Below are 11575 nucleotides of genomic sequence, written 5' to 3'. Positions count from 1 at the left end.
AAGCCATTCTGAGTGATTTTGGTTTTTCTTTCACAATTGAATTGTGAGAATTGTCTACTCAAGTGTCTATTCCATTACGTCCCGAACTGAAATCACATAAGAAATGTTATGGCAAGAGTTCAGGAACAGATGATATGTTTAATGAAATGCAAAGTTTCCAAGATTATTCTTCAAAAAGAGATGAGACAGAACTACCAGACTTAGTGGGAGTGACATTTTGTGGTTTTGACTATATTGTTAAAATTGCTGCCAATTGAAACACAATCATACAGTAAGATTAGTGAAGAAAATCGTCTACTCATATTTTCAAATTAAATTGAAAACTGAATTATCGTATTCTGCTATGAGGGTGATGTTCGGAGTTCATCGGACAACTATAATTATGATGTATTTTTACCACCACTTTATTGCTGTTGGTTACTGTAGTTTTGTGTTTTGGCCTAGCAGAAAAAGTATTCAGGAAACAATGCCCGCAATATTGCAAAGAAAGTACACTACTCAAAATGCAGAGTGACAACTGATTGTACTGAAGTTAAAGTGAAACGCCACGTAACGTGGATCAAATGGTGGCCTTCAAATCTAAATGCTACGGTGGCAGATCGAGTGACACATTCATAACAGCTGATGTAGTATTCTATTAGAAGGTGGTGATGAAGTCAGGTTTTCCCGGAATAAAAACAAACCTCTCCGATAAAGGGATCATTGTTGTTACTTTACCGTATCTGCATGATAACAGATTAACAGCTGAAGAAGTAGAAACTACTCGTTAAATAAAACATAACATAAAAAAGACTACTTCTAGAATTAAATCACATTAAAATACGTAATTTATAGAGACACTATACACATATAAATATTACACACGTCATGACATCAAATGTAAGTATATCAATGTTTTCGTAATATGACTATTCCGCCTCATTCAATGGTCTGAAATCTGATTTAAATGCCAAACAACTACACTGATATTTCAGGAACTCTGTAGTTACATTTTTACACTCCTCTAAAAGTACTGAACTTTCCACTGCGTCTATTAAATACGTAAAAACTGGAGAATGCTGGGTTTGCAGTGAAAGACCTGTCCTTGGTCAGAACACTATGAATGAACGAACCTATTATTAATATTACAACTTTTTATCGGCAGAAAGCCGCATGTAATTTCTATATCACACATAACTAGTGAATGAATGCTAGCCTGTAGTTAATTAGGAACTGAGACATTGCGCGGCGCCACCAGTACGATTTCCAGACCCTTGCACGGTGCCTATATATGATAGTGTAATCTTGTAGTAGTGTATTTTATTATATAGTATCAAACTGAGTTAAGTGCTCATAGTATGTTTAAACGGTGCAGTAAAAATTTGAACTCAAGTGGAGTATCTTTAAATGACTTTTCATGGTACCGGAGAGGAGGAATCGAAACATCTGCAGTAAGCCAAGTCCACATTTGGATTTGGTTAAATCAGGTATGTTCATGTTCGTGTCTTGAAACTACTATTCTATATTTCAACCTGCCTTCATTATTATTATTATTATTATTATTATTATTATTATTATTATTATTATTATTATTATTATTATTATTTATACTCGTATAACTCTTCTTTCACTCTGAGAATCTGCTTCCCTATTCTCGCAGCTGCTGCTCGAGTCTTCTCTCACGCGCAGCCGGTAGCACGCATGACGCATGCTTGGAGCCACAGTAATATCGCAGGGGCTAGACTCTTGTGGTGGACTACAGTTGTTGAACAGTCTGTGATAAGGGGATCACATAATTCCAGTGCATGTCTTGTGCGTAGAATAAACACAACTGCAAACAATGAATACTGTATGAAAATTGTATCATATAGATACGTAAATCATATCGTGGGCTTACAAGGAAAAGGTATTAAGTCCAAAAATGTGAAAAATGTGCACTTAATACCTTCTGCCTGTACACCTCAATATCACTTTCAGAATATCTGTACAGGCAGAATGATTTTAGCTCATAACCTGATCAGGTACAGTGATCAATGCTAGTGATTAACAACGTCTTTGCATTAACATTGATTGCATACTGAATGTTTTTCTCATAAACATGAACAGTTATATGAACAAGAGGAAGGAAATTATTGCAGGTTGCTAGTAAGTGATTCTATTTGGTAGCCAAAAAAATAAGTACTGTAATTACTTTAACACATTGAGGTGAAGTTGCTATTTTTATGCTGTATTATTTGTTTAATTTTTTTTCTGTATCCAGTAGATTCGTTATTAAAAATATTTAAATGACATAACATTAAAAATAATATCAAAACAATAAATTCTAAACTTAGTCCACCTAATGACAATAAGGTAGTAAATATTAAAAATTTTACTGTGGATGTTCCACTTCTTATTAAAAATATTTGATTAACAAATTAAATTTGAGTGCAAGTTGTATAGGTAACCTCTGTTGACCAAAATCATTCCATTCCTTTCACTTTGTATAATTTCTCCCTGGTGCCCATTAGACTTGATTTATGAGCAACTGCAAATTTAAAACTGTATAAGCTCACAAAATAGAAATATTACTATATTACCATGGATATGGATATAGGAATATTGTTGGGCGACTGTACCTAGAGTGAGGGTAAGAATGGAATATGTTGGGCGAAATATCTTTGGATTAATATTCTTGGATGAATTTTCTTGGGTGAATTGTCCCATGTGTGAAATATTCATGGATTAAATGGCCGGATCTCGATATGTCAGACAATTTAAGAAGAAAAAAAAACACTACAAAATCGAAAATCGCGCGTTCCAGACGATATTCCGACAGAAATTATAAAGTTAGGAGGTGAAGACATGATACCGTAGTTAATGCAAATTTTTAATATCTCAAATAATTGTAGTACACCAGACGACTGGAAATCGGCTTTCATAATCCCCATACATAAAGCAGGAGACAAATCGATGCGAACAATTACAGACCTGTCGGTCTCACATCGTTTCCTGCTACATCATTTAAAACTAAATTATGGTTTATTTAACGACGCTCGCAACTGCAGACGTTATATTAGCGTCGCCGGTGTGCCGGAATTTTTTCCCGCACGAGTTATTTTACATGTCAGTAAATCTACTGACATGAGCCTATCGCTGTTAAACACGCTTAAATGCTATCGACCTGGGCCGGGATCGAACCCGCAACCTCGAGCGCAGAAGGCCAGCGCAATACCAACTACGCTACTGAGGCCGCCCCTCCAAAATAATGGCAATATTTTATAAAATAACAAATGCCTGAACAAAAACCAACATGGCTTCAGACCAGGATACTCTTGCGAAAGTCAAAACACATCCTTAATACAAGATTTATCCAATAAAGTTGATGGCGAGAGGGAAGAATAGATGGAGTTGTGATCGATTTTGCTAAAGCTTTTGACGTAGTGGCTCACGAAAAACTTTTAGAGAAAATAAGCAGGCTTCCAATAGATAATCGAACAGTAAGATGGATGTATAAATTCCTAGAAAACAGGATCCAAAAGTTCAAATTAGGAAAATAAATATCGGAACTAGGAACTGTAACATCAGGCGTTGCTCAAGAAATACTATTTCTCAGATAAGGTTATTCGCGGTCGACTGTATAATATATCTAAAAATTAATGATGAATCCGATATCGCCGCCTTACAAAACAATCTTAATATTATTGAAACCTGGACGACAGAAAATAATATAAGAATCAATGTGAATAAAAGTAAGTCAATATCCTTCTCTACAGAAGACATAAAGAAATTTGTCTCAACTATCAACTGAATGGTACATCAGTGCCACAACTGAACACTTGTAAATACCTGGGTTGGCAAGAACAAGTCACTAATTTTACAAGGAAAGGCTGGAAAGCACTACATTTCTATGCGTATTCTTAAGAAAGCTAACTGAAGGTCAAAAGAATTAGCATACAAAACTCTCGTTCGTTCAATAATGAAGTATGGAGCAGTAGATCGGGATCCCTACAGACAAAACCAAATTGATTCAATAGAAAAGGTTCAATGCAGGGCAGCAAAATATATCAAAATGGGAAAGGGACATGGCAAAGAGATAATAAAAGACTTAGGGTGGGAATTGTTAAAATCAAGGAGACGAAAAATGCGACTGACCGCATTCTTTAACGTACAAATGGAACACAAAGCATGGACAGACGTCATTGGTAGATTAGTGATACAATCACACTTAGGCAGGGCTGATCATGTTAATAAGTTTAAATGCAGAAAGCAAAGAACGGACGTGGCAAAATTTTCCTTCTTTGACCGCACAATAATAGACTGGAACAGCTACTTGCGGCAAACTTCCATGGTGATTCAGGGAAAGGTTAAGACGATTAGACTGAAACTTTAATTGTTGCTGCAGTGTAATTATCTAAGTCGTCATATAATTAATTAAGTTGATATGTAATTAATTAATGTGACTTATAATTACTGAAGTTGAAAATAGTTGGGTTTAATAGAAATATTTCTAAGTTGCGTTTACTTTATTAATAGTAGGCGTTATTATGGCATATATACATACATGTACCATGGTCAGGTCTTTCACTGCAAACTCAGTATTCTCCAATCATTCCTATTTTTTGCCTTCCTCTTAGTCTCCGCATATGATCCACATATCTTAATGTCGTCTATCATCTGATATTTTCTTCTACCCCGAACTCTTCTCCCATTCACTATTTCTTCCAGTGCATCCTTCAGTATATAGTTTCTTCTCAGCCAGTGATCCAACCAATTTCTTTTTTTCTTTCTGATCAGTTTCAGCACCATTCTTTCTTCATTCACTCTTTCCAACACAACTTCATTTCTTATTCTGTCTGTCCAATTCACATGCTCCATCCTTCTCCATATCCACATTTCAAATGCCTCTATTCGTTTCTCTTCACTTTGTCGTAATGTCCATGTTTCTGCCCCATACAATGTCGCATTCCACGCAAAGCAATTCGCTAGTCTCTTCCTTAGTTCTTTTTCTAGAGGTCCGCAAAAGATGTTCCTTTTTTATTAAAAGCTTCCTTTGCCATTGCTATTCTCCTTTTGATATCCTTGCTGTAGCTCTTGTTACTGCTTATAGTTTACCCCAAGTACTTGAAGCTTTTACTTGTTCTACTGCCTCATTTAGAATTCACAAGCTTACCTTCTTTATCTTTCTTGCGACAACCATGGTCTTCATTCCATACTGCTCACAGCTGAAACATGGCATGATGAGTCTTTCCAGGGTAAAATATTCTGGACGTAAACTCTTATAGCATAATCTTTATTTATAGTCCTAGCTTTATTGCATCTATTTATTTATAGTTGGAATTAAATTTACGTTTATTTTATTTTTTATTGCTGTAATTATTATAATTTTATTACTCTAATTATTTTAATGTTATTATTGTATATTATACAGTCAGATACGTTTGAGTATGGTTAATATAAATTTATTATTATAAAGCTACAGTATTATGATAGTTGGAAAAATTTCTTGCCGATTATATTATGATTAAAAGATGGGAGTTTCCTATATGACACTGAACAATGCATAATCTGAAAGGACAAATGAAAATTGTAGATGATTAAAATGACAACTACAGATCAACAGCGGCCACAATGTGTTATTTGGTATGCTAAATTTGAGAGTGTTAAAAGAGTTTAAAGGGAATTTCGACGTGAGTATGGTGTGCGACGTGTAATGTACCTACGTAAATACGATTCCATAATGTTGTGGTATCGAACATTTGTAGAAACAGGTTCTGTGTTTAAAAAAAAAACATGCAGGAGGTCGCAGGCGAAACCCTGTATGAGAAGCAGCTATCTCTTTGCTTGGTCCCAAAACTCCATAGATCTAACCCTTCCTGACTTCTTCGTGTGGGTTTTGTTAAAGGCATTGTCTGTTCACAGAAACCCAGGAACATTCATGATCCGAGATTAAAAATTACTCAACCTTTCCAACAAATCACGCATCTTATGTTATAACGGACATGGGCTGAATTTCATCACCGTTATGAGTTGAGTAGGGTGCGTAATGGAGGTCATGTTGAGCTCTGAGGAATCTCCCATCTTTCAATGTTGTATGTACAAAGTTTCAAAAAATAAAGTTCAGTAGTAAATGTTTTACGGTCTTTTTATTTTATCCATACCCAAACGGATCATCCTGTATATCACTGCCACCGAGTGTAGCCCATATCCAGTTGTAGTGTTAATACACACACACACACACGCACACACATGGTATATTGCAAAGTTCATTAGGTCAGTGTTAGTTTCCATAAATTCTAAAGAAAATAAATGTTTTCACCATTCATAATGACACGCATTGAAACAGTAACAATCCACCTACACTCTTTCTTTCGAATATTGTATTAGATTTGATCTGCGTGGCGTAGTTGGTATAGCGCTGGCCTTCCGTTCTCGAGGTTGCGGGTTCGATCCTGGCCCCTTATGCTTAAATGCGACAGGCTCGTGTCAGTAGATTTACTGGAATGTAAAAGAAGTGCGGGACAAAATTCCGGTACACTAGTGACGCTGATATAACCTCGGCCGTTGCGATCGTCGTTAAATAAAACATAAATGTATTAGGTTTTATTTCCATTGATTTTGCTCATGGAATTCTTTCAGTGTTACGATAAATTCTGTTACATACAATTTTATGAATGATAAAAAAATGCGGTAAAAGATTTTAAATTTAATACCTGCACATTATTCGCACACAATGCATCAGTCATTCCTACAAATTGTCCGCCTTATTTACGCACATGCATGCAACTTTCGGCCAGTCCTCTATTGCAGTACAGCAGGGGCGGTTATTCAGGTGAAGTAGGTGAAGTGCGACTTCACCTATTTACGCGTAAAACACAATTTTATCTCGTATTACTAATTAATTCTAGTTATTACCGGTACCACATTCTAAAATAAAAAGTTTTTTTTTTTTTTTGCCAGTCGTTATCAATAGTGTTTAGTTGTATAAATCTTTGATGGGCGATCATAAGAGTACAAGTCAATTTTTGGCGAAATTGAGATATGTACAGTTTTGTCATCATCAGCTCGATATCTATGTCTGGTAAAAAGAGTACAAGTCAAAACCTGCTGTAGAACGCCGCATTCTCTGATGCACATAACAGTATCTTCAAAATCATTTACGATGTTAAACAGTTTTTTTGCTCTCCTGTAAAATAAGGTTTTTTGACTTGTACTGTTATGATCGCCCATCAGAGAAATAGTACCTGTAACCGTCCGCTGAATAGAAGTCAACTGTTACGAGCGCCGAGCGGTGTCTATTGGAACTTACAATACTGTAGAGGTGAAATTATTTGGGCTCCCATTCTCATACAGCACTCGGTTGCCATGGTAACGTGACGTCACGCACTAAAGAAAGATTGTTTGAGTGAAGTGCGTTTCTGAGTCTTTCAGTTAGGGAGAACTGTCAAGACTTGTAGGTGGAGTAACCAGTTTGCAGATCTAACGGTAGAGAAGGGTTGAAGCTGGTCTCCAAGGCCGGAGGCTATTGTTTAAGGGCTGTGAAATTTTAGAGTATCTACTACCTGACTCGAGAATAGTATTCTCATTCCTTGTGTCCAAGCAGCCACCCCTGCAGCGGTAAATTAATGTTATTTTATCAGGAATACACCGCACATACATTCGTAGAGTTTAAAAGTTGTTTTCCGCAGCGTGTATTATTTCTTCTCATGAACTCATGAGCTTGCCAGTTTTGTATTTGAAAGTAAATACGAACGTTAATTATACAAATACTTAGGTACTAGTCCATAGAAAATATTGATAAATCGGTGTGAAATATGTATCCCGAAAATGACACGGTTTGTAATTTATTAGAAATGCCGTTTTGTACACTTAAATATGAGGATAAAGAAGATGTTTTAAATTCTGGACGACCTACAATTCCATTTGTTCTTTGTTTTAAAAAGAGCTAAGAATATAGAAAAGTTGTATAAAGTAACTTTAAAAAAATCTTTCGATGAAAGAAGCTTTTCTGTTTGAAGAGATGGAAAATTTCACTCGGAATGCTACATCACAGGAGAGACTTTCATCATTAGCTCCATACCTTTGCATAGAGATATACTGTCCACCCTCAGACATTTTATGAAAACATCATCTACAGGTTTGCTGCTTTAAAAGATAGGAGGATTGACTTGGTATGCAAGAAATTGAGTGAGTCCTGAACTAAATTAATTTTCCTGTTTGCATGTGTTCTAGAACTATTAAAATTGCACGCAGTTTACGAATAGTAGGCGTATTCATTATATTGGTAAAACTGTTTATGCATTTGTGTATGCGAACAGCACTTCACATATTATTTTTACGGCGAGCCGCTACTGCAGTACAGATGTTTTCAATTAGAAATACTCCAAGGATCGCTTCTATCTTTCACATGGAAGTGCCTTTAGTTGCAGACAATGCCCTCGAGCACTGAACACGTGTTTTTTGAGATCTGGGATGCCGTGCCGCAAGACTGATCAGCAGATGATATAATAAAGAAGAGAAAGCGCACATTCGTGCAAAGAGAAAGAGTTTTAGGGCTTTTCCCTACGGGCGCTGTCTTCACTGTATGAAATCAATGATTTCGTTCTTTCGGTGCACCATAGGATATGGTATCTTTCACAGGATTTCTTGCACAGTAGACACACGCAGCTTCCATCTGGTGAGTGGTAGTGTGCACTGCTGCAGACTTTGTGATGGAAACCATGTACAGCCATTCTTGTCACTAGATGTCTCAGCTCGTAGTATCCATGAGTCCAGAGATCAGATGTCATCGCTTCGGTGCTGTAAAATTCAGGCCAGATGTCTTCTTTCTTCTCTTTGCACTTCTGTAGAAATGCTGTGCTCGCTCTGGTAGCTGGTAACAGGTATTGGATTCTTAATTCTTCGATCAGGAAGGGCTCCCTGGTTAATTCATAAACCAGCCTCGATGGGGTTGATGGCGACAGGCATAGTAAGCGTTTTAGATAGACCGCTTTGACTTTCTCCAGTTCTGCTATGTTCCCTTCTGTGAGGTGTGGCCATGTGAGTTCTATTCCGTAGGACAATATTGGCAGTATTTTCATTTTGAAGAGAGCGAGTGCTGTGTTCAGGGACAGTTTATTCAGGCTCCGTATGTCACTCATGGCTACTATGGCACTTCTAGATTTCTCCTTCACGTGCTTTGTGAACGTTGTTCCTTGCGGCTGCAGGGTGATGCCGAGGTAGCAAAAGTGATTGACGCATGATAGGGGGGTTTCATTATAATAAATGGTGTCTTTTGGTGTTGTTCTGCCTCCCCTCCTGAAAACCATTGTTACCGTTTTGGTCTCATTTATTCTCAGGCCGGTTTCGGTTGCCCACTTTGCAAGGTCGTTGAAGGCTTCTTGGAGGTAACTTTGCGATTCGGAGAGAATTGTCATGTCGTCTGCGTACACGAAAACTTTTACCTTATCCTTTGTCACAGCCTTGATGGCGTCCATGGTGGCTAGATTGAAGAGCAATGGGCTTAAGGGATCCCCCTGTAGGATGCTGATGTTCTGTTTTATGGGTTTGGATGTAGCTAGGTTGTCGTTCACTTGCACGTAGTTTGTGGATAGGATGTCCTTTATTAATGTGGTGATATAGTGCGTTGCTCCTATGGTATCGGCTAGCTTTTGTATCATTTTTCCACGGTCTAGTAGGTCGAAGGCTTTGGTGAAATCCACGAAAGTGCATATCACTCTTCCTTTCTGATGTTTGAGCACCTCTACTATCTCGTTTAGTAGGCACTGCACAGCTTGGAGCGTTGATCGTCCCTGTCTAAAGCCGAATTGTTCCTCTGGTATCCTGTTATCAGTCAACTCTGTTAGTTTCTTGGTGAGGAGTTTGCTGAAGACCTTGAAAGCAGTGCATCCTAGGGCGATTCCTCTGTATGCGTTCATATCCCCTACGTCACCCTTCCCTTTGTACATCACTTTCATAGTGGATGTCCTCCACCTTTCTGGTATGGTGATATAAAATCAGCAACATGGAGCTCAAGCTACCTCTGTATAGACTTTAGCCGGGTCTGACACTATCAGATTCCTTGGTATTGCGTCCCAGACCTCTCGAGTGTTGTATCCGTAAAGCCCTGTTCCCACGGCGTGTGGCTTGTCCAACCTGGTCTGAAGTTTGTCAATCCTCGCGCCATGGGAACGTAAAGACGCGTTATTGCGCGAGGTGGCTCGACCTTTCCCGTGAAATGTCGGTAAATACTCGGACATCAAAGGCTTGTGGATCGACGGACGACAGGCCTGAGTGCGGCTCGTGCACCCGTTCCGACGGCCTGTTGTAGATTGTGTAGCGAATATGGGATCCACAAAACCAACACCGTAACGATAGGAACCAGGTTTATGATGCTTGGAAACGAATTCAAATTAATTTAAGCAAGCATTGAGTGTTCTTTGAAAGAGCCAAAAAAAAAAAAAAGAAGAAGGAACATCTGATGGGTACTTACAGGAAATTGGCGATGAAAGTCAAAAATAGATAGATAGATAGATAGATAGATAGATAGATAGATAGATAGATAGATAGATAGATAGATAGATAGATAGATAGATAGATAGATAGATAGATAGATAGATAGATAGATAGATAGATAGATAGATAGATAGATAGATAGATAGATAGATAGATAGATAGATAGATAGATAGATAGATAGATAGATAGATAGATAGATAGATAGATAGATAGATAGATAGATAGATAGATAGATAGATAGATAGATAGATAGATAGATAGATAGATAGATAGATAGATAGATAGATAGATAGATAGATAGATAGATAGATAGATAGATAGATAGATAGATAGATAGATAGATAGATAGATAGATAGATAGATAGATAGATAGATAGATAGATAGATAGATAGATAGATAGATAGATAGACAGACAGACAGACAGACAGACAGACAGACAGACAGACAGACAGACAGACAGACAGACAGATAGATAGAAGTACAAGAAGTGGGGCTGGAACTATCGAATTATACAAGCCAGAATGGTTCGCGTACGACAAAATGGCATTATTTTTGCACACTGTTTACACACCAAGGGATAAGAAGCGTTTATGATAATTTCTTATTAAATACTCGTAATAGTTCTTATTGATGATGTGGAAAGACGAAACATAGGTTTTTATATATCGATGGCTATTTGTTAAAACATCTTATCCGCAAAAAATTCAAATCATTTGACTGAACTCTGGTGTAGCGAAGAGTCATCTGGGACAAGTTCTGACAAACTTTAATTTGCACATCTATGAAGATTATTATCATATTCAAATGACTTTGATCGTCTGGTGTTTTGTTTTCTTGTTCTGTCAAGACAAAGTGACGAAGAATTTTCCTCTACTTAGAAAAGTTACTTCTTTACTCATTTTAGTCACAAACTGTACTGATTCCAACAGCATAGTAAGCAAATTACTGTGCTGATTTTATTCGTGCGCAGTATGTTACAACAATAGAGTTCAGTGATTACGACAAGAGAACCTGCATTGAGTAATTAGTTAAGAGAAAAGGCGCAAAAGAGTTTAAATAATCATTATTGTATAGTTTCTATCGCTGTTTTTAATACCATTGTGCTTGTACGTAAAATTAAA

The sequence above is a fragment of the Periplaneta americana genome, chromosome 17 (genome assembly GCF_040183065.1).
Source record: "Periplaneta americana isolate PAMFEO1 chromosome 17, P.americana_PAMFEO1_priV1, whole genome shotgun sequence".
Classification (NCBI taxonomy): domain Eukaryota; kingdom Metazoa; phylum Arthropoda; class Insecta; order Blattodea; family Blattidae; genus Periplaneta; species Periplaneta americana.
This window is presented reverse-complemented; position numbering follows the sequence as displayed.